We start from the raw sequence: 26,275 nt of genomic DNA on the forward strand, positions 1-26,275 counted from the left end.
TCCCACAAAAACATGACAGCTGCTGGTGTGCCAGATCAGTGTATGCGATGTTGGTCAACATTACTTTGTTGCTTTTCTGTACCCAGCACTTATTTTATGTCCTTTGTCTGTTGTTTTTATATTCAATTTGTTGGGTCTTTGGGACAAGATTTGTCTTTGTTAGCTGTGCCCAACGAACTCTCATTACAGTATTGCAGATTACAAGTGCTCGATAACACACATAGCAAATAATCACAGAGTAATATTAACAATGCAGCTGAAGTGCGTGTATCTAATTTGTACATCAAACTCACAGTAAAAATATTTATCTACAATTGCATAAGAGACAATGTATGTTTGACTGAAAATTATTCCTGAAAAAGGCTGGTTAATACAGAGAGTTGTATCATGGTAGCAGGTACATGGGCAATAATATCTCATCTCAGCACAAAAGGAAGGTTAAATGCTTTCCCATTGCCTTTTTTCATAGTCAACAAACAAACAAACAAAAAAATTTATGTATATTCACAAATCATAAATACACCTGATGTGATCCAGAGGATCATATCTTATAAATATCTAATAAATAATTTAAAAAAATCCCACACAAATAGCTGATAAAGAGCATTACAATGGCTTCAGTATTTTTCACTGATAATAGACTACAGGTTCAGGTTCCTGTAATAGTGTCTTTCAGCTAGCTGTGGTACAGAGCTGTAATATCTAAGTCTGACTCTGATAGAGTCCCAAGGACCCCTTAGGAGACGGAAGCTGTCTTTGGGGGTATTTTGTAATTTTTCTAATGACCTCTGATCTCTTGTACTTTATTTTGTAAGTAAATTCAATAGTATCTTTACAGAGTTTCTGTAAAGGCCATCTATATCTGCAAGTCTGGTTGTTCCTCTCTGTCCCAGGCCTCACAAAGGTATTTTGTAGGACAGGAAGGCTCAGCCTTTTGGGAGAGGATGTGCTTACACTCAGACAAGAGCTTCAGGAGCCAGGATTGGACTTGAGGAACAGAGAAGAGGAAGAGGGCTGGTGGACAGGTGGTGCATTGTGGTCATAAGCCAGAAGCTCCAGGGTTAAAAGGTGAGTGCCTAGACATGAGCTAGACTCCAGATACTGACAGCCCCTTGGGAAACATCAGCTGGATCTCCTAATAGCTAGGTGCTGAGCATTAATGACATTTGGGCAGACGCCATCACAGCTGCAATATTCCTTGCAAAGCTGAATCCCAGCTAGTCTCATTCATAAAAATGGTTACTTCAGGAGCACGAACAGCTCTCCCTCTTCTGAATAAGCAAACTGGTGTTTGAAAACAATCACAGCTGCTTGTGTTCTTGCCCTGCCACACCACAGCATAACCAGCAGTAGATTAATGTGCACAAGTCAAGTGGACACTTGTGAAGAAACAGTCTGTGCTGCTTTTCAGCAGCTGTCATCAGCCAGTGGTACCTTGAAAGAGAGAGAAGACCACAAAGCAAAGCTCATTGAAGGAGAGAGGTGAATGTGGTGTCAGCATCCTCCACGACTTCCTTTCAGGGCCTTCCTCCTGGGGTCACCTCCTCAGAGCTGCCACGTCAGGTTGATGCTCTGCAAAGGACCATGTCCTTCCATGTCCTTCTCATAGCCCTGCGTACTCTTCTCAGAGCCCTGATGAGGGAGTCAGCTCTTCTGCAAAACAGATTAACTACGAACCTTTAGAAACTGTCCACTCCTCAGTTCTTCCATCCTTACGGTTTTGGTTTGTTCGGCTTTTTCTCCCTTAAGTCCCATTTAAAATATCTTCATGGGTGATAGGAAAGCAACTCACACATATCTGTTGTAACCCAGATGGTCTAATGGCTTGAGCAGAGCTTACAGAGAAATAGTACAATGAGAGTGTCTCATAAGAGACTTTCAAGTGAATAATAATTTTGAGTAAACACAGAGATCACATCCCGCCCCTTACCAGTCAGTCTGTTTTAGTTCTGAAAAATAAGACTCGAAGATATCTTTTAAAAGTACCACAGTGCCCTTGTTTAGGTAGGAATCCTTTTATTTATTTTTTCCTGTTTGTTCACGTTTCTTCTTTTTTCTTTTCTTTTTTTTTTTTTTTTTTTTCCAGTGTGTTTCATCAAGGCCTTACTGTTCTCATGATTCATTTTTAAAATTTTCCCTCAACAAATTACTACAGCTCCAGGATTCCTGAACAAATGAGACTAATCACTCACTCTAATTAAATGTTTCATATTTTATTAGACACCGCACACAATCTTCAGAGTGGAGACCTCATACAAAGCCCTCCATATCTTCATATAAATCTCAGGTACACGTGACTGATTCGGTCAGGGCAGACATTCATTTCCCTCACAACTTTTGTGATGCAGTGATGGCACTGTTGGTCACTTGAACTGGCAGCTGCCAGGAACGGCCTCACCTGCACACGAGGCTGAGGGAAAGGAAGACAGCGTGAAATCATGCAGCACTGACAATGGCCAGCTCTTTGTACCATGTTGGAGGTAATGAAAAGGGACTTGGAGAGGCTCAAAAAAGCACAGACCTTTGCAACACATCCTGGTATTGGTGGCAGCCCTCAGCGGAAGTTTGAACACCTCTAAAGGGAAACATCATTTCCTCATCCAGTGATCAGCTGTCCAGGTTAAACAATTAAAGTTGCCCATGTAAGTCTCAGAAAGCTGTCAGGAAGTAAAACGTATATCATTAAATTGTATCACTGGAAGGGTTGTATGGTTTCAGCTTTCAAAAGCTGAGGTGTCATTAGTAAATTTATGGGGGTACTTCAGACAGCTGTTTTCACTGTTGAAGCATAAATTATTGAAAGGCACAAAAGAACTAGCTCAGAAATAAACTGAGTAAGAGCCCACAGCCAGCAACTGATGAAGGAAGAAGAGAGAGTAATGTTAACTATAAATGCCTTATCTCCTGTGTTGGTCCTGGAAGACTTGCACAGGAGTAACTGGGAAGTGATGCTGCTGATGCAGAGGAAGCTCTTTACCACTTTTACTTATCTCTTCGGGTGTGGGTTTTTTTCTTTTTTTTTTTTTGATTTCCAGTCCTATTTTTCTTCTTTCATCACCTGGGTAGAAATTAAAAAAGAAGAAACATTGTAAGAGCCACAGGAAATATATTTATTGAAACCCTGATCTCCAGAGAGAGATAGAGGAAACCATGAAACCATGCAAGTTGCCCTGTAAAAAAAAAAATAAATAAATAAAAGAATAAGCTGGAACAGGAAGTTCAACAATAAAAGTAAAAAGGAACCACAACTCCACAACTATAAAATTCAGAACTAAAACAAAGAAAGAAACCACATGAAATACCTGTTCCAGCACAAAAGAAGAAATAAAAAGGGAAAAACAAACAAACAAACAAAGAAAAGCAACCATAAATGAGACATATTAAAAATGACCTTAAACATAATGTTGAATCTATACTACCACACTAGGTTGCTGGGGATCCATATTTTAAGACAACAGCACATTACATGCCAGGTATTATCTTGGAAACCTGAGCGAGGGCTGTGTACTCAGACAACTGTGTCCATACCATTGGTCCTGAGATTCTGCGCTAGTGAGATGGTGAGCGCTTTCCTCTTCTTGCATTGTTGAAGTTCCCAGTCCTTTGCGGTGGAGTAGACAGTCATTTTTTAATTACCATGGGCGGCTTGACTTGCAGGTTGCCAGTCCTGCTAACAAGCTGGTTTCCCATGACACGACAGCATATCCCTGAGGACAGGGCTGAACTGTCCTCAGGGGGCTGCATGACGGTAGACACAGTGTACCACCTCTCTAAGAGTGCAGAGTATGTGCTTTTATATTCCTGCACATAACGCACACAGACATATATGTGCGTATATATATATGTACATATATATATATGTACAAAGTGTTTTATTATTGTCCTTCTTGACGCTTAATGCAATTTGTGTTAATTGCAAATCATATTACACAGTTCATTTTAATTTTTGTTTGAAGCTTAGCAGCTCTCTTGAGATGAGCAATACCTTCTCAGGAGACACCACAGAGCTACTGGGCACCCCTGGCTGTTGCAGACCTCAGCAGCTATCGGGTCATGTCCTCTGGGTGCCCTGACCTATGCTCTGCCTGCTGGCTGGAGGGGATGCCACACCACAGAGAGGTGGCACAGAGGCCCACTAGGTGCCACCACACCTGGGGGTGGCAGGGAACAAAGCTCGGCTACCTCCATTGCTCACTCCTTCATGGGTTTTCAGCCCGAGGAAGCAGTTTCTAAAGTCAGTTCCATAATCAAACAAGGGGAAAAAATGAGTCATTTCACAGCTGAGGTGCATGCATACCATTGTCGCTGCCAGTAAACACACCTCGGATACAGAGAGAGGCCAGTGTTGGGAAAGTTGCTGGCTCAGCAAATAGTGGAAAACTGCAAATTCTAACAGTTCATCCTCTTTTGAAGCATTTGAAAAATATGTTTTGGGCAGATGTATCTTTTGTGAGAGAGTGTTTTAATAAAGCCTGCAGCTTTGCAGTTCTCCCTCTCTGCTTTGCTAAGCAGGTTGTTACCCAGTCTGGCACGTTTCTTTCTGTGGGACAAGCACCTAAAACCAGGATATTGTATTGGAAACCTGAGCTATCTTATACAACAACACTGCATAAGGCTTTCCAGAAGAATAAAAAGGTAGTGAAAGTAAGGCAGTAAAATGGTATGATGAACACGCAGGTGCCTTTTTTCCTCTAGGTCTGTATTACAACACATGCACAGACAATAAATTGTGTTAAAGTACTTTATCAAGTTTGCAATATCAATTAATTAAAAATGTAGGATATGCCAGAATGAAGATTTCCTATACAATTTTAACTTTGTTGCCTTTCTACCTTATGCAGCAGGACATGGTTTTAAGAAGACAACATATAAATTTTCCCATAGACCTATACCTCATAAAGTTCACAGGGCAGATGAGTCCCCTTAGTGAACAATTATTCTGTGCTTTATTCCATCCTTGCTATTTAATATGAGGCTTTATATCTTATTTATTACTCATCTGTGTAAATCCTGCTGTGAGGATGAAGTTATTAACTGCTTTATAGGCTTTTCTCTGGTGCTTACCATTATGAAGCCTGAGTGTTTCACAAACAATAATGGATATGTCCTCCCACTAGCTCTGCAGGATGATGTTGAGTTATCTCCATCTTAGAGCCAGCAAGTTGAAGCACAGAATAATTAGGATCAAACATATTCCCTAAGTTTATGTTCTTAGTTTTGAGTACTCAAAATACTAGAACACTGATAGCCTGAGTTTTTTATGTTGCAGAGCATTGCTTAAAGGAAGAACAGTTGTTTCATGCTTGAGGCTGGTCTATCATGCATACTGGATACAAATGAAAAAAATAGATTTTGACTGGGTACCTGAAGTTTGTACAGCACTGTAATTGCTGCCCACCTAGCTAGATCTGGCTTGTGGGGTGTTACTTCACGTCCACTGCTTTTGGGTTGGGTTTGTGGTTTGTTTTTTCCCCCTTAGGAGAAGGATGAAATTTTTGAGTGGCTGGTAGAGGACAAACAGTGAGTACTTTAAGCTTAGGACTTAGACCCTGAGGCACTGATCCCAGCTCTGCTTTGGAGTCAGGGGTTTTTGGCTGAACTGAAGCTCTGTCTTCGTTCAGTCTACCTATATTGCAGCAGTCTACAAACAAGGCCAAGAAAAAAATAAAAGTACCTAAGCAAGAAAACCACTTTTTAAGTTAAAGGACAGCATTGGCATGAGAACAAATGGTTACAAACTTCCCACAAAGACATGCAGGCTATAATTTAAAGGAAAACACTTCAACATCAGAGAAATATGCAGTAGACTTCTAAGAAGAAGGCAATGGGCAAAGAAAGGTACTTTTAAGATGCAGCTGGGTAAGATTGTGGAAGGACAAGCATATATATAACGCCTCTGAGAGCTGGGGTCTTTTTCACTCCTGTGAACACTTGTCCCTTCTTCCTGCCTCAGCCAAAGCAGGTTCCTTGGTCTCATCAGGTCCCTTTTGTCCCAGACAGGGTGAGGAGGGGCACCAGAGTACTCACAACAGAGCTGGGATGAGGTAGATTTTTTGGCTTATATCTAGCTTTCTGAACTAGAGTTCCTGGTCGCGGCAGGCAAAGCGGAGAGTTCTCTTTGTTATTCTGCCAGACATGGGCACTCAGACACTAAAGGTGGACGGGTTGGGGACCTCTGACCCAGGAACTCTGGAGGCATGTGCTCACCACCGTTTGTGCAGAGCAGGTCTTGTGTGAATAGCTTCCAAATTTTCAGCTGATAAAATTAGTCTCCACTCAGTAGTGATGATTTCTTAGGCTTACATTCTGGACAAATTTGGGAATGTTTTCATGGGATGACAGAAGGCAGGTGCATAAAGTGAATGCAGTTTTATTCAGCTTGCCAAATATTTCTCAAACATTAAAGGACACCCCAAGATGCTCAGAGTAAAGGCCACTGGAATACTTTATAAATAAAAGCAAAGCAACATATCTTCCCTAGTTCAGTATTCTTAAGTGTCTGAACTGGTGGGGTTTTTTTGTTTTGTTTTGTTTTTTTTTTTGTTTTTGTTTTTCCCCACCTTTAGAAACCAATACTGCAGAAGCACAATGCAAACATCTGGCACACATAAAAATCAGACCAAAACGTCAACATTTGCTGTTTAAGGAACCTAATATCATGTCTAAAAACAGAAAATGTCCAGTAACTTTAAGAATGAGTTGAATTACCAGCCCTCCCTGTAATATTTTATTTAACCTCTCTGGAGCATGTTGTGAGTGCTTGGTGTCCTTCCTGCAAGTTCTGTCATGCTGCTGCACACCAGGAAGCTACCTCTTCTCTGTATGATTAAGGCACTGAACTGTGAATAATTACCCGTGTTTAATTTTTGGGGTGTACTCTGGCTGCTGGGGTTCACCAGCTGTGCACTAGATCAGACCTGTGTGGGCACAGAGCGAAATGTGTGCCTGTGCATGTGTACATGTGTACATGTGAGTGTATGTGTGTGCACGGGTTCTGGAGGTACCTACCCCATGACTGATTTCACTTTGTAGCCATGACTGCACCCTGATATTCAATGAGATTCAAGGCAAAGGCTTTGCCCTTTTGCCCCACTGCTGCACAGAAGGGCAGGGGAGCAGCATCATTCAAGGGTGTGGGATCACAGCTAAGCTGAGGACATGTATATCAGCAGGTGCTTGTTCGTCTGGTGGCCAGGTGAAGGACAAGCCCCAGAGCCTGTTTGCATGGCCACAGCTCTTCTTTGGGACAGAGGCAGGAACAGCTGCCCCATGCAGGTCTAGGACAGGCGCTGTGGGGCACAACAGCCACGGCCCTGAGATGCTGGGAATCAGCTGGCCAGGGTTGAGTAAATGCAAATAAATCCCTGCAAGGTGATGGTGTCCCAGGCTTCATGCATGTTGTAAAAAACCTTCCAAAAGTGTGCTTCCCACTTTTAAATGCCAAGCAGTGAGAGCCAAGTGCTAAGAGCATTCACACAGGAAAGAAGCTGTTTCATACTTTATCCGTGGAGGCACAAACCCTCATCTCCCACATCTCATGAGTGTTCCAGCCCATGCCCATGTTGCAGGCTATGGGGAGAGTGGTGGTACTCTCCTTCTTTTCCCTGAGGCAGCAAGACAAAGAAGCTGAGCTTTGCTGGATCTGGCTTTGAGCCATATTGCAGATTCTGACCAAGTAGTGACCGGGAGAGGAGTCTTTGACAATATCCTCTAAATGCCTTTTTAAGATAAAAATCAATTTTTTCCTCAAGCAGAATAAATTACTGAGCTTTGTTCCTGGCATAGTGAATATAAAAATAGCCTGGCCATAGCCTCAATCTATAAACCTATAGCAAATGAGAAAAAGAATTGCTTTAAAGTAGATTTTTATAAAGAATCTACTTGGGATGGCCTGAAATGAAAGGGAATTACTTTATCTAATCTTGCCAGGAAAAGCATTTCAGCACAGAGGAGCATGAAAATGAATGCTTGACCCTTCTTGGAGGCCATTTTCCACATGGGGTCAGGCAGAAAGACAGCACCCAATGATGGCTGAAGATAAATCCAGGATAAAACATGGAACAGACTGAGAGTTCAGGCTTTGTGGTTTATTCTTGAGCCTACTCACTGCTGAAAGAAAATTGAAGTGATTATATAGCACTTTGAACTTAATGGAAAGAAGAAAGATAGTGAATGGTTGATTGCATCTCTTCTTGAAGCCGTTCAAGTACAGGCCATTGCCCATTACACAGTTGCCAAGGCAGCACTAGCTGGCAGCTGGATAGCTCAGGACCCTCTCTCTAGCCTTTCCTGGTAAAGAGTAACCACATCACCTCACTTGCCTTCATCTTCAGGGCAGGCCGGAGCAAAAAGTGCTGCAGGTGGCTTCAGCACTTCTCCTGTTGCCTTCAGCCCAGGTCCAGACTAGGCTGTAATGACAGCAGTGGACTCCCACAGGGGCTGGGCAACCTGGCTCATGTGGATGTTTGAGAAATCCTCCTACACTTTTGTAAGAAAAAATTGTGTTCCCCTAAGGTTCCTAAAGAGTAAAATTACCCAAAATTACCACTTTGCTGTGTCTTCAGGAGGCTCTTATGCAGTGTTGAGTTCTGACTCATGATGCTGAATGCTCCTGCTTGACATGAACAGCCAGAGATATGTGCAAGGTCCTGCATCTGGGCCAGGGCAATCCCAAGCACCAATGCAGTCTGGGTGAGGAGTGGACTGAGAGCAGCCTTGAGGAAAAGAACCTGTGGGTGTTGGCTGACAAGAAGCTCAACGTCAGCCAACAGCGTGCACTTGCAGCCCAGAAAGCCAACCATACCCTGGGCTGCATCAAAAGCAGCGTGGCCAGCAGGGTGAGGGAGGTGATTCTCTCCCTCTGCTTTGCTCTCACAAGACCCCACCTGGAGTGCTGTGTTTGGCTCTGGGGTCCCAAGAACAAGAAGGGCACGGACCTGTTGGAGAGAGACCAGAGGAGGGTCGCAAAGATGATCAAAGGGCTGGAGCACTTCTCCTATCAAGAGACACTGAGGGAGTTGGGGTTGTTCAACTTGGAGAATGGTAGGCTCTGGGGTGACCTACAGGAAAGCTGGGGAGGGACTCTTTGTCAGGGAGTGTAGTGAGGGTAGGTTTTAGATATAAGGAAGAAATTCTTCACTCAGAGGGTGGTGAGGCACTAGAACAGGTTGCTCAGAGAAGCTGTGGATTCCTCACCCCTGGGAGTGTTCAAGGCCAGGTTGGATGCAACCTTTGAGCAGCCTGGTCTGGTGGGAGGTGGCAACACCATGGCAGGAGGTTGGAACTGGGTGATCTTTAAGGTCCCTTCCAACCCAAACCATTCTGTGATTCTGTGTACTTGATGGATGGCCCAAGGTCTTGAAGAAGGTTGTTTGCCTGGAAACTGTTGTAGGGACATGGATAGGGATGAGGGCAGTGAATTTTAGCCACTACTAAGAATGAAATAAGTTGTCACTCAGGTTACGCAGCTTTAATTAATTCAGACCAAATGGACAACAAAATTACCATGGTGGAGCTTTAAAAGTAATAATGGAATTATTGTGGAGTGGAGAGACAGAGGAAAGGATACTTGGGCTACGGTGGCTTTGTGACCATGATCAAATCACTGCAAATTCCATTCTCATATTTCCCCTGTAGGGTCAGCTCAATGCCTAATAATGTCACCTATCACTGGCATTGATTACATCGCTGCAGAAAATGCTTTAGCTGGCCACGAGAGGTCTCCTCCATTGCTCTGTGGAAAGATTGTAAATGTCCACTGGAAAATGCTGCCCTAGTGGGAGAATACTAAACTAAAGCTTGCACTGGACTCCAGGTCACTAAGAGCAAAAATATGCAGGATCCAGACATTGGGGAATAGCATAAGTTTGTGCTGGAGCTGGCAGAACACTTGCACTAAAGCTGATGCCTGGATATATATATATAAGAGCTTATCATGCACTGCAACAGCAAAGGTTTGAGCTTGTCAAACAGAAAGAGTAAGTGTGAATGCACTTACTTTCACACAAGAAGCTAACAAATAGATTTTTCTTGCTAACATTTGGTTGGACAGTTGGTAAAAGACTAGACCTGGACCTGATCTACAGGTCAGCAATGTCCTCTTGCTGTCTGTTCCAAAAGAAGGGCACAAAATATTCTTGCACTGCTTTTCATTTAAAAATAGCTAAATTCAGGGAACTACTGAGAAATCTTTTATTCTTCCACTGAAGAAATATATCAAAGAGAGAGAGATTTCTGGCCTGCATATAGGTTAATTACTTGCTCAGCCACAGGAATCAGGTACTTTTATGTGAACCAGCCAACCAAGAAGAGGCAGAAGAGGCAAAATTCCCCCCATTCAGAAATAGAAAAATTACTTCCAAGTGGTACATTCTTGGTCTGCTCCCAAAAATACTGACATAAATGGGAGTTTGCTTTGATAAAAAGAAAGAGTGCCTAGGAACAGTTTAGATACACCAATACTCTCTTTGCAGGGACCATGATACCATTTTATTTGTATATTTACAGTATGGCTAGGTTTCTTATAGGCATGTTTCTTATTGAATTCAACTTGTGGCATGTGCTAAAACTTATTTTCAGTGTATGAGATCAGCCTACCCTTACCTCAGCCCAAAGTCCCACACTCACAACCCCCCCAAAATTGCCTGGTCTCCTTCACAACCCCTCCTACATCTGTCCTCCACATCTCCCAGATCCCCTCTTCTAACCTCCTTGTTGTGTCCTCACCAGTGGGCAGCTGGGGGCTGGCGTCCAGGTGAGATGTGCCAGTTGTGGGCTGGAATGGGTGCTCTGAACACATGCTTTCACTGGAGAAATTCATCTTCTCCTCCAATACGTTACTGATTTTAAGAGAACTAGAAATTAAGACTTCTCTCAGTCACATACAATTATAACTGTAGCGACCTCCAGAGTTGAAAGATGGCCCAAGAGCAAGGTTTCTTGTTTCCTTAGGAGACTGTGCTAAATAGGGATAAAAATAACCACTTTGTCTGCTTTTCAGAGGTGAGCTATCAAATACAAGCGTTCATCAAGAATTTTAGTTATAAAAAGATGGCAGTTTTTTTAAAAAGGTGGAAAAGAAATATGTGCATGTATGTGTATGTATAAGTGAGTAGGAACAAATGATGGAATAGCTTCAACACTGAGCTTAGGCATGAAGACAAAGAAAATAAAAAAAAGATTTATGGAGGGAAGCTGAAAATAAAGTCCTAGTTCTGACTTTTTCTGGATTTTATGAAAAAATTGGTGCAGATCTAGATTCAAAAGTCCTGCTTCAATAATAAACCCAAAGTGGTTCACAGTGCCTGGCAACCCTGATGCGTAGAAAACCTCAGACAGAAGCTGGAAGTCACAGCACTAAAACTGACTGCTTCCTCATGATAACCTTCTAGGTCTGACAGTTACACTTGCACTTCCAGACAACATTCACAGATCTTGACTCCCAGGAACCAATACTTACTATCCCTCCTGAAAAAAAAATCATGTGTTTGTGAAACTGTCATGGCTCTGGGCCCTGTTAAGTTAGGCAATGTGTTATAAACACCAGAGGTGTTTCAGGGTGTTGTTCAGTGGAGCAAGAGCCTCACCTCCCTCATCACAAGAGTCAGAGGAGACACAAGAGCTTGGATGGTGAAAACAACCTCACAAGTGTTGCAGGGTGAAAAGTTGAAGGAGGAGAGATGAAAGACACTGCTTCCTTCTCTGATGGCACCTTTGCAATGCTGGGTACATCTACCCACACAAGAGGGGTTGTGACTGATTTGTTCCCACCCTGAGCTTTGACTCAGACTCTCCCCACAGTATGACACCTTTGAAGCTGCTGCCAGTTTCCACTTGAAGAGCTGTTAGACTGCCTTTACTACTGCTTTTCCCTATGAAACATTTTGAGGTGGGCCATTTTCAATCAAGCTGAAAAGCTTGATTGCTTTTAAAAGCTCTATTGCCTTGAAAAACACCCTCCAGAGCAGCCATACTTCCTGCCCCATCCCAACCCACCTCAGTGGCCACCAGCAGAGGATGCCTGTGGGTAGCTAGTATCAGAGTTGAGTGCAGAGGGCTCCCTTGCTGGGGATGTTTGAGTGCAGGGGTCACACATGCGCAGAAAGCTGGTTTTAGCTGAACCTTCCTCTGGGACCACTGCATCTGGCACACCATAGGGTAACCAGGGCTGCTCTCTGGCCTCAGAGTATTTATAACACTTCCCTCCCTCCCCTGCAGTGCTCCACCTTAGCATTTCCCTTTGTTAAATACTTCAGCTCCTTCTATCCCACTGATGCATCCAAAGAGCTCAAAATTATTTGGCAGTCAGGAGTTAGCTTGGCTTACCTGCTTCTTTCTTTGTATTTGACTTATTCCCAGACCTACAGGACTATTCTCGGTTTATCTATACATGAAGAGCCCTGGTACAGAAACAGGAAAATGAGTAGGTGTGAGGTAAAGAAGCTCCTGCATCAAGCTGGCATTCATAACTATTGTGTCAACCCATGTCCCAGCGGGAGGACAATGAAAAGTGAAGTATTAAAGCTAATGAAAAACTTCAGGTTGAGAAATCAAGTCCTGAAAGATGATCTTTAAGGGTCCCTTCTAACCCATTCCATTCTATGAAAGTTGCCAACTGAATAGCAATGATAACCTCTGTGTTCTTGCTACATGTTGATGATAAACACTTCTCAGGAGAAGTCGAAAGATAAGTATGACTGAATTATTTTTGCTGTGGGATCTCTAATTTGGGAGATTTCCTGGCATTTGAATGCTCTATTTTCTAATCTTGAAGGTAGTTGTTTACTTTTATTTTCCTGCTGTTTTAACGCAAGCAAGAGGGAAAGCAACATCTGAACTATTTGGCACTCATAACATACATGGCTCCACTGGCTCCATCTGATCACAAAGGTTATAAGCTCCGCCAACTGTACCAGACCTTGTAAATTTTGTAAGTTGAATGAAGAGACTGGGTTTGCTAAACATGAAAAAAATCTATCATCTTTGCCGATGGAGCTACTAAACCCTTTGATATACAGCTGTTTGGCCTGAAGACTCTCACAGGCAAGCTGATCTTCACTTTCTGCCTTTCCTTTTGCCAGGTACATCTGAAGCTCAAAAGAGCCTAATTCCCCCTGACCTGGATATTTACATGCTCAGGTCTGCATGGTGGGATTTGTCCCATGTGGTTTTAGCTCTCAGACAGCAAGGTATGTCATCTGAGCTGGTTGTCCAACTCTCCCTGTAACCAGCAGAGATACCTTTGAAGGTATCTACCATCTGTCTCTTTTCACTGACCAGGGGAGTAACTGGAGAACTAGCTTCCACCTCAACCCTCACATTCATCAGGAGAGGTGAGTTCCACCCAAAAGGCTGAATCCAGGACCTCAGCTGTCACTAATGCAGTTTAGATAATGGTATTTGAGGGCCTGAGCCACAGTGATCCCACCCAAACACTTGGTATCTGAGAGGCCATAGGCACCTACATTTCCCCAGTACATAGATGCTTACTGACTGGGCCCAGAGGGATACAGTTTTGGTTGAGCTGGCCAAATCAGTGTGGTGGTTTTCACTTGCTAGGCAGCTGAACTGCTCTTTCACTACCCCTCCTCAGAAGAGGTGGGGAAGAAGAAAGGAAAAAAAAAAAAGACACATGGGTTGAGATAAGAATAACTTAATTAAAGGGAAAATAATTATTAAGGTAAAATTGCAAATGCTGTGTGGAAGCACAGTGAGAGAGGAAAGAAATTACTTTATACTTCCCATCCATGAGCAATGCTTGACCACATCCCTGAAACAGGGCCTCAGTACGCTTAGCCGCTGTTTGGGAGGACAGAGATTTTCATAAAGAGAGCCCACCTCTCCCTTCTTCTTTCCCTTTTCCACCTTTTATTGCTGAGTGTGACATCATATGCTATGGAATATCCCTTTGGTTGCTTTAGTTCGGCTGCCCTGGTGATGTCCCCTCCCCACCTCTTACACGTCCCCAGCCTGCTGGCTCTTGGTGGTGTTGGAGGGACTCCTGATGCGGTGCCAGTACTATGCAGCAATAGACACAACACTGGTGTGATACCAGTGCTGTTCTAGCTACAGGTGCAGAGCACAGCACTGCATGGGCTGCTGCAGGGAATGTTAACTCCATCCCAGCCAGACCCAGTACAATGGGCACCCATTTCACACACCAATGCCAGTCCCTAGAGGTGTGTGACACAACCTCATTTTACCACATGATTTTCTGCAGAAGCACACATGCATTTCTCTTCCATGTCTTTTAAGGTATTATCATCTATTTATAACAAAGGTCACATGGCAGGCTGCATTCCTGTTGCCAGGAAAGGGCACACTTTTTATGTTTACTTTTAGGGCTAGTTATTCAAATTTCTTAAGGGAACAAAGATTATACTATTTGCTCTGCCAAACTACCTTTCTCTCAGTCAAGCCCTGTTACTACCCCTCTTGTTGGTCAATCCACAGTCTCACAAACACTCAGTTCTTAGATGCTCATTGTCATGGTTTTAACTGGAGAGGTGGACTGTCTCCATGTCTTAGACTTGCCTGCAGCTCACAGGTTCGGACATTGTCTTATGCGGGACATAATAAATTGGGCTTGAACTTTCCAGGCTGAGAAGGGTACTGGCCTCACCTCACCCATTACCTGTGCAAGTCCTCTAGACATTGAACTATTATTTCAAAAACTCCCTTAAAGTCTCTTTAACTCGGTTTCCTAGAGTAAGAAGGCATACCTGTTGATCTAGCCCTTAATGTAGGACTGATATCTCCTAGTTTTTGCCCTCTGTAAGTTAGGCCTCTGGTTACCTGTACTCAGAAGGCTGTTTCAGGTACCTAAATCCAGGCATGATGACAGATCTCAAAACAACCTTTCTGATTACTGCATTCTTTTATCTTAAAGGTGTCTCTCAACATCTTTCTGAGTCTGCAGGGCAGGAAGTCCAGACCTGATAGAAAGCAGGAGAGGTCTTACCAGGGACGGAGATAGATCTTCAGGTTTACATCTTCCCAGAGATTTCCAAGGAAACTTGGATTAGAAGATGAGTGCTGATCCCTACGGAACATGCATGCAAGGATACTGGTTTTTGAATCCCAAATGCACATTGGGCTATACAGTCTACTGAGCCAAGAGGTCAGTATTTCAAGTACGCTAGTGCTCTTCATTTGCTATGCAAGTAAAACTCCCCCCATGTCCTTACACAGAGGGGAATTTCCAACTGAGCCGCTTCCCATATATCTCTTTCTCAAATGTGGGTTACAATTCTAGTTCTCAGTATTCAAAACAGCATCTAATTGGTGTGTTGCACAAAGCTGTGAACACTTTCCTATGTCTACCCGAAGCACTTTTCCTAATAAATTCTAGGATCACATTTGCACATAGACAGGTACACTCTCTGCTGGGTTAAAACTGGCTGGAAGTCCGGTCCCGGAAAGTGGTGGTGAATGAGTGGTGTTCCCCAGGGGTAGCTGTTGGGGCCCATCCTGTTTGATATCTTTATTGATGATTTGGGTGAGGGAATTGAGTGCACCCTCAGTAAGTCTGCAGATGACACCAAGTTGGGAGGAAGTGTCAATCTGCTGGAGGGTAGGAAGGCCCTGCAGAGGGACCTGGACAGGTTGGGTCAATGGGCAGAGGCCAGTGGGATGGGGTTCAACATGGCTAAGTGCTGAGTCCTGCACTTTGGCCACAACAACCCCCTGCAGTGCTACAGGCTTGGGGCAGAGTGGCTGGAAAGCTGTGCAGAGGAAAAGGATCTGGGAATGCTGATTGATGCTCACCTGAACATGAGGCAGCAGTGTGCCCAGGTGGCCAAGAAGGCCAACAGCATCCTGGCTTGGATCAGGAATAGTGTAGCCAGCAGAACCAGGGAGGTGATCATCCCCCTGTACTCAGCTCTGGTGAGGCCACACCTCGAGTACCGTGTTCAGCTTTGGGCCCCTCACTACCAGAAGGACATGGAGGCCCTGGAGCATGTCCAGAGAAGGGCTACGAAGCTGGTGAAGAGCCTGGAGTCCTGTGAGGAGCGGCTGAGGGAACTGGTTTTTTTTAGTCTAGAGAAGAGGAGGCTCAGGGGAGACCTTATTGCTCTCTACAACTACCTGAAAGGAAGGTGTGGGGAGCTGGGGGTCAGCCTCTTCTCGCAGATAACTAGTGATAGGACTAGAGGGAATGGCCTCAAGTTGTGCCGGGGAGGTCCAGGTTGGAAATGAGGAGACATTTCTTCTCAGAAAGAGCAGTCAGGCATTGGAACAGGTTGCCCAGGGAGGTGGTGGAGTCACCATCCCTGGGGGTGTTTAAGGAAAGGTTGGATGTGGGCATGTTTTAGTGGGTAATATTGGTGGTAGGGGAACAGTTGGACCAGATGATCTTGGAGGTCTTTTCCAACCTTAATGATTCTATTATTCCCTGATTCTCTGATTTTGTACAAGCATATCACCCTGGTAACCCATAGTAATTGCTGTGAGCAGGTAAAATTCCCAGTTCTACCTCCTTCTCTGCCATTTCCAATTTATGAGTCCCCAGAGTACTTCAGAAATCTCCCCATTAGTTGCTAAAGGCATGATCTTGAAAACTGGTATTAAATTTCACTCTATTAATGTTACTTCAGACTCACAGGTTATCTGTTTCTACCTGTACCATGTTCAGATGTCTTTCCATGCCAAGGTGTTTCTGACATGTGGCTAATCAGCAAATTTCATTACCATGCACCTACTTTTTCAACCACAGTCCTTACTGGGAACAGCTAAAAAATTTTCCAATTCAGAGAGAATGCTAAGGGCTCTCCTTCAGTACAACCTTCTGTAATTTAAACATTAAAGCCATTTCTTACCTTCTTACAGTACTTTGTGTGCTTTTCCTTTCTTTTCCCTTCATTTGAACTAATGATTTCCGTTACCACAAATGGTTCCCTGATATTCAGACACCTTTTCTTGATAAAGTAGTGAGCTCTACTGTAGAAGAAAGGTGTTAGGCTGACCTAGTATTCTCTATCTGTCAGGCCCAATCTTTTGTTGCTTCTTTGATTTTCATTGATCACCATCTCATTAATTATTCCTTTCCTTTAAAATTTGCCTTGTGCTCTTGCATACTATTACAATCAAGCTAAAGTGTCTTTATATGCAAACTCACTCAATTAATTGTGGTTACTATATTTACTGCTCCCAAGTCATGTGGGTCCCCCTCTATCATGGCTCGACAAAATTACTCAGAGTTGCTGTCAGGTCTTGGAGAGTCCTGTGGTGAGGAATCAGCTCCCTGCTGGCTGAGCACATCCAGCTTTCAGAGTTTTGCTTCTCCCTTGAGGAGATATTTTCAATTTCCTGACACTCATCCCATATCTGTCCTGCTTTTCTCCAGATTTTAATGTTCTCACAGAAAATCAAAGCAGTTTCATTTAATGTTTTCACACTCCTACAACAGATCTAATCCTCCCTGTATAAAAACATCACCTATTTTCCCCTTTAAAATCTTTTTGTTTCAATAGATAAATAACTTTTTATGATTTCCTTTTAATATTACCATTTAATTTCCTCATCATACTTCTAACTTGGTTTGACTTTTGACAATGTTTACTCCAGCCCCCTGCTTCCTGACCTCCAAAATGAAGTTTTCTTTGCTGATTAGCTCTTTCCTCCTTTCCAAATAGATGCTGTGCTGGACTTTCTAGTGCAGTTCTCCGTCCATTTCAATCTGCAGCCATTTCCTGCAGGTTTTTGTCCCTCCCTGAGATGCAAATTGCAGAGAGCTCCTTCCTTGCAGCTTTTAGTAGAAAGAAATTCCAAATCTTCTTCAACTGAAGTACCTTATATATAACTCTTTGGCTTGACTGGCTTCACTATCCAGTTCTCTCACCTCCTGAAACCTGTGCTTTCAAAACCAAAACTCTCACCTACTTGTTTTTGCATATGCCTCTGTTTCGTCTAAAATGAATCAACTTGGTTTGGCTAATGGCTCAGCTGAGCTCTGAAATTAATGTTAGTCTTTCCACTGGCTGCAGAAACTTGGATCTGTCCTGTTTAAATGTTCTCCAGGGCTGAGGGTGTAAACACAGTATTACAGACCATGGTTTCAGCTGGTTTAAATTGCTAAAGCTCTTTTGGACTCTGGCCAGTCAAGCGGAGTCTCCCTTGTCTAAGAAGCTGAAGTTTTCATCAAAGTGTTCTGGAAGCAACTGCAGCCTCTTAAATTACTAAGAAAAGAGATATTTTTGCCATCTTTCCACAGATGAAACTGCAATAAAATCTATGTACTCACACTGTTTAGAATAGTCTCCAAATTAATTTACTGTACCTGTCATAATATATTATCAGTGCCTTCCATGCACATTACCTCATTTGAGAGCCTCTTCTGTTGTATATAGCAAATGGCAGAAAAAAAATTAATGTGATACAAATAACTTCTGGATTGATTTAACTCTGCATGCCCAGACTCTCCCTGTCCTCCTACTTGCAGAGATGGGAAGTTAGCATTCAGACGGCATCAGTTATAATGAGAGCGGGAGACCAGCGGCGATCTTCAAAATCTCCAGTGAGTTAAGCAGAGCTGGCTACAAAGGGGCCAGAGGCTAATTATCTTATCAAAGTTTGACTAAGTGGTAGCACACTGAATTGGACAGCAAGATTACATGCTTTAAGAGCGTTAGATCTTCATTGCTTCTTCCCTCCCATTAAACTCTATCACATTCCTATCACTGGGCATGCCTGCAGGCAGGCTGGATGAGAGGAGAGGAGGACTGGGAAGCCAAAGGGACTGTAGTTGTGTAAGCAAAATGCACCCGTTACCTCTAAGGGCATTTTGTATCTTGAGGTGAAGTAATATATTTCCATAAGGTAAAGGTTGAAGTTGTTCAACACAAGCTAATAATAACAGAGTCCATAATGGCTTTCTGCCACCCACAAACCAAAGTTAATATTGTCTGATAATATGCTGTTACTCAGCCAGTGATAATACAGCATTAGCTGGTGCTGAATAACTGCTCGCATTGACTTGCTTTGAAGTATTTGCATGGGTAACTCCTGTGTACCAGGCTTTAAACAAATGGAGGTGTGAATTCCAGCATTAGCCTTGTCCTTTCCTTCCTGCATCTCTTCACTTTTGCCTGCCCTAAAATACATAACAACCTTATCATGGGCTGCTCGGTTCATTGTAACAGGCAGAGTAAGAAAGCAAACATGGGTCTCAGGAGTTACCTTCCTAGTGCAGCAACACAGGTCGGCAAACATTAGCCTGAGAACAAGCCACTTCATTTGACAGGTATTATAGACCACAGACAGGAAAAAAAAAAAAAAAAAAAAAGTCCCCTCTTTCTATTTTTAACTGTCTTTCTGACACGGTGCTTACTTCAGCCTGACAGCAAGTTTCAGACTCTGTGCTGAGGTGGTGGAGGAATGCTCCCACCTCACAGGGGCTGTGGGAGAGGAGGAAGACAGAGGCACCAATGTGAGGGCAAAATGGAGGAAGAATTGAGTCTATCATAGGCAGGAACAGCAGTGGATGCCTGCTCTTGGTATCAGCATGCTTCACATGGATATTGTCCTACTCATGGATGAGCTGAGGCTGAGCTGAAGACAAATGTGCTCATTTTTCTGAAAACGTGCTCATTTTGCTTTTGTTCTTCAATCCAAATCTCTCCTCCCACAGAATATTGAATCCAGCTCTGTGTTAGGTTAGTGCCACTCAAACCACTTGGGCCACTCCAATGCCAAGCTAAAATATCAGTGGTCCAGTCCTAGCTTATGCAGTCTCTCTGACTTGCAAGTTACACATAGTTCTCTAAACACTGAAAAACCTCAAAATAAGTAGGAGTGTCACCAAAACTCAAACACTTCTTAATCCTCTGCAGTTTATACTGCTCTCATTTCTGACATGGACTACATATTATTATTAGACTTACTAAGCAAACAAACAAAAAACCTCACCCTCATTTTCTGTTTAGTGTGCAAAACACTGTTTCCTCTTTAGAAGAAAAACCCAACTCCTAGATGCATGTACACAAAGATAAAAAAAATCATCACAGTTTATATTTATTTGTGCTATACTAATTTTGTTTTTTTTTTTTTTTTTTCTAGTGCATAACAAACTTTAGTCTGCTCACATGGATTTACTTTTCACAGTTAGCTTTTGCAGACTCTGCTGAGGTGTCCCACAGATTCCCTAGGGTTTCTGGGTCTTTTAGGGTAAAAACAGTTGAGGTTTCAGTGCACTGTGGTTCTGGACCCTATATACAGCAGCATTAAAAAACATTATTTGCAGCATTAAAAAGCTGAATTCTACACAAATAGCTTCTCTGGGTGGGGAAACCTCATTTAAAAGCTAAGAAGGCAATTGTAGTTGAAAGTTAAGGGTTTATTTTTATTTTTTTTCCTCACCAGGAGACAATGTGGGAAAACGGAGAAAGTGATATCATTAAGGTTTATTAAACTTAGATAATTTCGACTAGTGGGAAAGTCTGACAAAATCTAACAAATGTGCTGGGTTTATGAGTTTGGCTACATGAGGTATTTAGGGGGTATTTAGGGGGTTGCTAGTGTGTAAAAAGAGAAAGGAGGAATTTAAAAGCCTAATAGCTATTCTACACTTGCATCCATTTTGCACTCCTTCCCTGCAATGCCATTGAATCTGCATGTAACTTATGCATGTAGTACTTGTGTATAGTCTATAGTATGCATCCAGTTTAATCTGATGATTTTATGCCATTTAGCTTAATCCTGTTTGGAAACGCCAGCTGAAGACACTGGATCTAGTTTTGTGCTGCCTGTCTCACTAGTGTGCATTTTCCCTACTGTTTTTCATCCATAATAAATCCATCAAATTTTCATTTGCCATGTGGGGTGCCAGCATCATTGTCAGAAGCACACATCTCTCAAGGAGCTCCCACAAACGCAGCTCCCAAAGTGAAGGTTCACCATGGGATGATGGTTATATGGTGCCAACCCAAAAACTTTGGGGTGAGGTTCCCCTCCAGCCAGCTCCAGGAGGCAGCAAGCCCCGGCTTTGCCATTGTGGAGCTGGACAGCCTGCGAGCAGCTGCCTGACTGCCCTTTCCCATCAGATAAGTGTTCATGGTTAGCAGAGAGATGAAAAATTTGGGATGCTTCTCACACAGTCAGCAAACAGACCCTCCTTGTTGCACAATTCACTTTCAGAAGTAGCTGTTGGAGCAAGAAGAAGTTACAGCACTGTAAGATAGGGTGTGAGCTTGAAGTGCAACAGCTATGCTGTGAACTCATTGCATGCTCCTTCGTGGTGGTTCTCTCTAAAAATGGGAGGTCTCTTCTCACTCTGGGGAATGGAGCACTTCTGTGCCTTTGTATGCCATGATGCAGGCATGGAAAGCTACCTGTGTTCTCATGTGGATGCGATGGCAGTCTGACATCTTCTAACCAGTCTCTGATACCCTTTCTTGGCCTTTTCCTATAGTTTGCTGTGTTGCCATCACGCTGCTTTTTTGGGGTACATTTCTTTGTGGAAACGTCCAGCTATTGGCCTGGATCTTGATTGCTGTCTCAAACTGGTATTCCAGTGCCTCGTATCGATGAGCATCTATGGCAGCAGAGCTAGAGGTATTTGGTAAGAACAAACAAATATTCAAATGAAGACATTCACTCATGTAGAATGATTTATCTGATAAAGATTTGGCTTGATATTTTATGTTTTTCTTCCTTACAGGAAAGGGTATTATCGCTCCCTAAAATTTACCATGTGCCTATTCCTAGTGCAGGAAACACAGCATCTGAAAGCAGTAATAAACCAACTTTTTCTATCTATCTTCTTAATAGCCCTGTCCTTATCCATAGGTCAGAGATACAGGGATAAAGGGTTACCCTTGGAAAGTGTTGACCTTTTCAGCAGACCAGTTTCTGACTGTACTGAGAACAATGTAGATGGAAAAAAATTATGCACACTTTTTCTTCTTCAGCTACCTGGAGAAACATTGCCTCTTTCTGATGATTACTGACTTTTGTGGGCTTTTTTTATTTCTTATTCTTTTTTACAAGCACATAAATATGCGTACCGAGATCTGCAGTCCCTAAGCTGGACACTGCAAATAATTCAATGAGAAGCCCTTCTGTGATGATTGTCATGTTTTTGTCCCTCAAGCTCACCACTAGAGATGAGCACTGAGCTCACAGCATTGAGGGCAAGTTTAATTTCTGACATCGTGTTGCTTGTTGCTATGGTTGGGCCTGGCTGGTTAATCCCACTGATGCTGACGTGATGTCAGACACAGGGGAATGAAGGATTCACATTTACTTACTGCTGTTGACAAGTCTTTGGTGGGATCTCAGCTACGGAGGGGGTAGAAGAGCTCAGTCCGGGAATGATTATTGCTGAGCTGAACCCTAAGAGCATACATGTGACTGCCTGAGAACTGCTTACACACTTGGGCTGTACAAGGATCTCTCTCCATTGTATGTAATGTCTTCTTTGAAGTCAAGGAAATCCCATTAGCAGAGAACAAGTGTGAGATCAGAATCAAACACCAGAGAGTTATGATCTTCCTACAGCTAAGAGGCAAGAATAGGGATTTCATTTTTCTGAGATTGCTGCTGTGCAAGCTGACATGTTTGCTTTGCATAATTATGCTTGACTACAGCCATACAGAGGGAAGGGAGTGGTGGAGTTCAGTGCAGACACACATACAAGAGCTGAGGGCATGCGCCTGCAGAGCACTGATAGCAGAATAATGCTGTTTGGCAGAACAGTGAATGTGCAGCAGCAAAACTGTTAATCTCACTCACAGGCACCTTGAAAGTCATTGACGCAGTGGGTTCTGGAAATGTAAAGTATCATTACTCTAAATTTCTTTCCTGTTTTCAGACCGAGTGCTCAAATGTGCCAGAGTACCTATATTAAGCAAAGATATACCACATGAAAACAAGAGTCACATTTTAATATTTCATTTGTGCCTGGATTGGGAGAGGGTTTAGAGAAAATGTGTCACACGAGAATGCATGAGTGAGAATCAAAGCTGCAATGGCTCAGCCTGAGATTGGGTATGGAAGGGCCTGTGCGGCACTGCCTGAGCAGCCCATTTGAAAATCAGCAGCTCTGGGATGTCCAGGGGCCTCCTTACCCATTTTCCAGCACCTACTCCTGAATCCCCCACCACCCTGCTCTAGCACAGACACCTCCTGGCACGTTTCCCTCATCTACACCCAGTGTGGGAGGCAAGAGAACTTCAGGCCAAGAGAGCATATTTTCCAGATGTTTTGTAACTCTTCTCTGGGGATTCCCAGTTCCTGACAGCTCTTGTCCCTTTCCTTAGCCATCAAGTCAAATTTGACAGCTGGGAGATTTAGTGGAGAGCTTTGGTCTGCCTGCTTTTTTTTTTTTTTTTTTTTAATTTCTTTTTCCCTCCAGAATCTCAAGAAAGCAGGGAGATTCTCTGCCTTTTCAGGTGACCAGGGCCAATCCAAACACCCGGTAATGGCTTCCTCAGCTGAATCTTCATCCCGGCAGAACCACGGCTGCTACCTGACGTTGCTCCAGAGGGAGCAAGCTCTCCACTTGCAGGGTGGTGGTAATGCTCTTAGGAGCAATGAACAGACCTCTCCACCTCACTGCAGATAGTTTTTCTGTTAACATGGGCAGTTGATCCAGATTAGATTGTCTTCCAGATCATCCCAGGACTCTCTGGGGCTCAGGCCAAAATAGCCTCTTTCCAGAGCCACCTGACCATAAAGAGCTTTTAAAATGTCATTTCTTGCCCCCGGGTTTTGCTGTGGGGCAGGGGGTGTGCTTTAAGCTGAAGCATCTCCTTGTGCAGGCATTAGGAGGGGGGCTTGTTATGTTATTCCAGTAGTATGATGCAGAATTGAGGTTATGTTAAAAAAAGCTCATATTTTTCTGAATCATACCCTGCATTTTCTCACTTCTGAACAAAACAGTTGTCCTGACCCCTGCGCCTTAGCTGAACTCTGACGTCCCCTGGGGCAGATGCCTGCCATTACCACCTCTGTCTTTGCTGCTGTTATAGCCGGCGCCTTACTAGCAGCCAGCGGAAATATTGAAGGGGCTAAGGTGTGAAAAGTGAGAGCATTAAATGTGTCTGCAAGCACCACAGTGTATCAGCAAGCTGAGCGAACTTGCTGGGACCGCGTGCGCAGCACAAAGCCATCTTTCAGTAGGGAAAGGGCTGCCTGTGTGGTGCTGACATCTCCTGTTATTTACAGGCCAAGGGCTTTGTTTAGTAAAAGCCACAGTAAGGAGACAACAGCTCATGTTGAGAGACACTGAACAGAGATGATGGGCTGTATTGAATTTGGCACTGGCTTGCAGGGTTTGTAACAAGGAGGGATGGCAGGGGCTGGCTGTCATTCTGTCTCATTTTCTTGAAGCACTGTTCTGTGTAAGTGATTGCAGGAGGGGGTATTGATTTACTCCTCCTGTTTCCATCCTGAAATATTAGGCCAGTGAAATGGCTCTCACTGCAATTTATGATCCCTCAAAAGAAGATCAAAATGTGATTTTTTAAAAAACAAGCAAACAAACAAACAAGTCAGTGGAAAGGGAAGACCTTAGCTGATGAGGGGCAGGCATGCTGTCTCTCTGTTCCCATCTCCTTCCTTACAGACAGACATGTACCACAGTCCAATTGTAGTCCTTAGAGTAATGGTTACATTCAGATGCAGAACTAAGATCTCATTATTCTTTTTTTTTTTTTTGTACTTGTATAAACCCAGGAAGTTTCCTTGTTATGAGGCCAGTGACCTGAAAAACTAGTGAGAAAGATGTTGCCTTTAGCAAAAAGGTTGTTTTTTTGACCATGCTGAAGGGGCACCATGTCAGCACACTCTCACCCAACATTTTCACCCTCCCATGCAAAGCCTGTATGCCAAGAGGAAGGACTCAGCATGTCCTGCTCTTCTCTGTCTGTCCATTTGCTTAGAAGTCCCTAGAATATATGACAGCTATTTTTTTTTCCTGCTGTGAAGAGTCTTTCTAGCTAGTACAAGTGATAATTGAAAACAACGCTGGTATTTTCATAAAAGGGTTGACATGAAAAAGTCAAATCCACCATCCAAACTACTTGATTGAACTTGATTTCCTTCTACAATTAAAACGGGAGATGCTCTGCAGGCATGTAGATAGGGATGGTATTTTAATGATATCTGCTATGATTAGCTGCAGAGATAATAATGAGCTCCTGGTCCTAACGACACTGGTGTAATTTTCACTTTGTGAAGTATCTTTGTTTCTTACCTGCATTATGAGGAAATGCACAGTAAACATAAAGCAGGAAATCTGCTTCTTGTCCTGAAGATGTTCCAGGAAAGGTTCTTCACAAATCAGCGACAGAGCAGAGAGAAGAAACCCAGTCACTCTACTACTTTGTGGCTTTGGCTACAGCAGTCTGACATTGCATTTTCTCTGAGCTTTTTGTGGGTAGAATCAGATCCTTCTCACAGACATTGCAATACAATATGGCACAAATCTCAAGGTAGTGTCAAATAATAGTATTGTAAGATTTTACATGGATCGGTGATTCCCCAAATTTCTGGATGAAGAATCAAGATTCTTCCAAGGACATCAGACATTTTTATCACTTATTTAAGCTACCGGATCTCTTGTTTTGCAGACCAGCTGTAGACCACCCAAGGTGGTTTTCCTCAGGTCCATGTTCTGGGAAGCACTTTCGTTAACCCTACAGCATGTAAAAATGTCTTTCTCCACTTCCTTGTTTGAATAAGAGACAACATTTACCCAAGGTACCCATTGTGTGAGTATTACAAAGATATCATTTGTCCTTACATTGTGCAGCACTTTGGAAACAGGTGCTATATTACTTGAGTACTACCATTATTTCATACAAAGGACAGATTCAGACGAAGTTTATAATGGGAGAGCTTAACATGCATATGTTCGATATATATAAAATGGAAGGTGAATGGAGGTTCATGGAAAACTCTTGCTTCCTCGAAGTATTCAGGACAAGAGTGGGAACTGTAAAACTGGAGCAAAAGAGTATAAATGGAGCAAGTGTAATCTTTACAGACACTGTCTGCTGTTGAATACAGTATGCATTGATTTCCCACCATTATATCCACCGGCTCAATTTACACCATTTTTGCAGCACTACTCAGATTCTAGAACATTTGGAACAGCGAAGGTCCTTGTGCTGTATCAAGAGTGCTGTGGAGCCCAGCAAGGTGTTTGCTCCTTGTTGTAACTCTCTGTAGACCACATGGAATTATGAGAATCATAATACAATATGGCAGAAACAGCAAATGTTGTAAAATTCTTTCTGTCAGACTATTTCACTGGGATTCATTTTCTAAATCTGCT

The 26,275-nt window shown here is 43.1% G+C and overlaps 1 long non-coding RNA gene across 7 annotated transcripts in view; it reads right to left on the reverse strand.

Annotated features, from left to right (window-relative positions):
* Window positions 1–1,028: 1,028 nt before the first annotated feature.
* LOC310889322 overlaps window positions 1,029–26,275 on the reverse strand; it is a 33,892-nt gene continuing 8,645 nt past the window's right edge. For 3 of the 7 annotated variants that reach the window (XR_014576516.1, XR_014576517.1, XR_014576519.1), the window contains 4 exons: window positions 21,327–21,543; window positions 2,897–3,058; window positions 2,522–2,657; window positions 1,029–2,410 (listed from right to left, as the gene is read on the reverse strand). This is a non-coding gene — a long non-coding RNA (uncharacterized lncRNA). Of the gene's footprint in view, window positions 2,411–2,521; window positions 2,658–2,896; window positions 3,059–21,326; window positions 21,544–25,192; window positions 25,270–26,275 lie in introns of all 7 variants that reach the window. The other 4 variants (XR_014576518.1, XR_014576521.1, XR_014576515.1 and 1 more) reach the window with 2 other exon arrangements.

The sequence above is a fragment of the Anser anser genome, assembly GCF_964211835.1.
Source record: "Anser anser genome assembly, chromosome: Z".
NCBI classification, from domain to species: Eukaryota; Metazoa; Chordata; class Aves; order Anseriformes; family Anatidae; genus Anser; species Anser anser.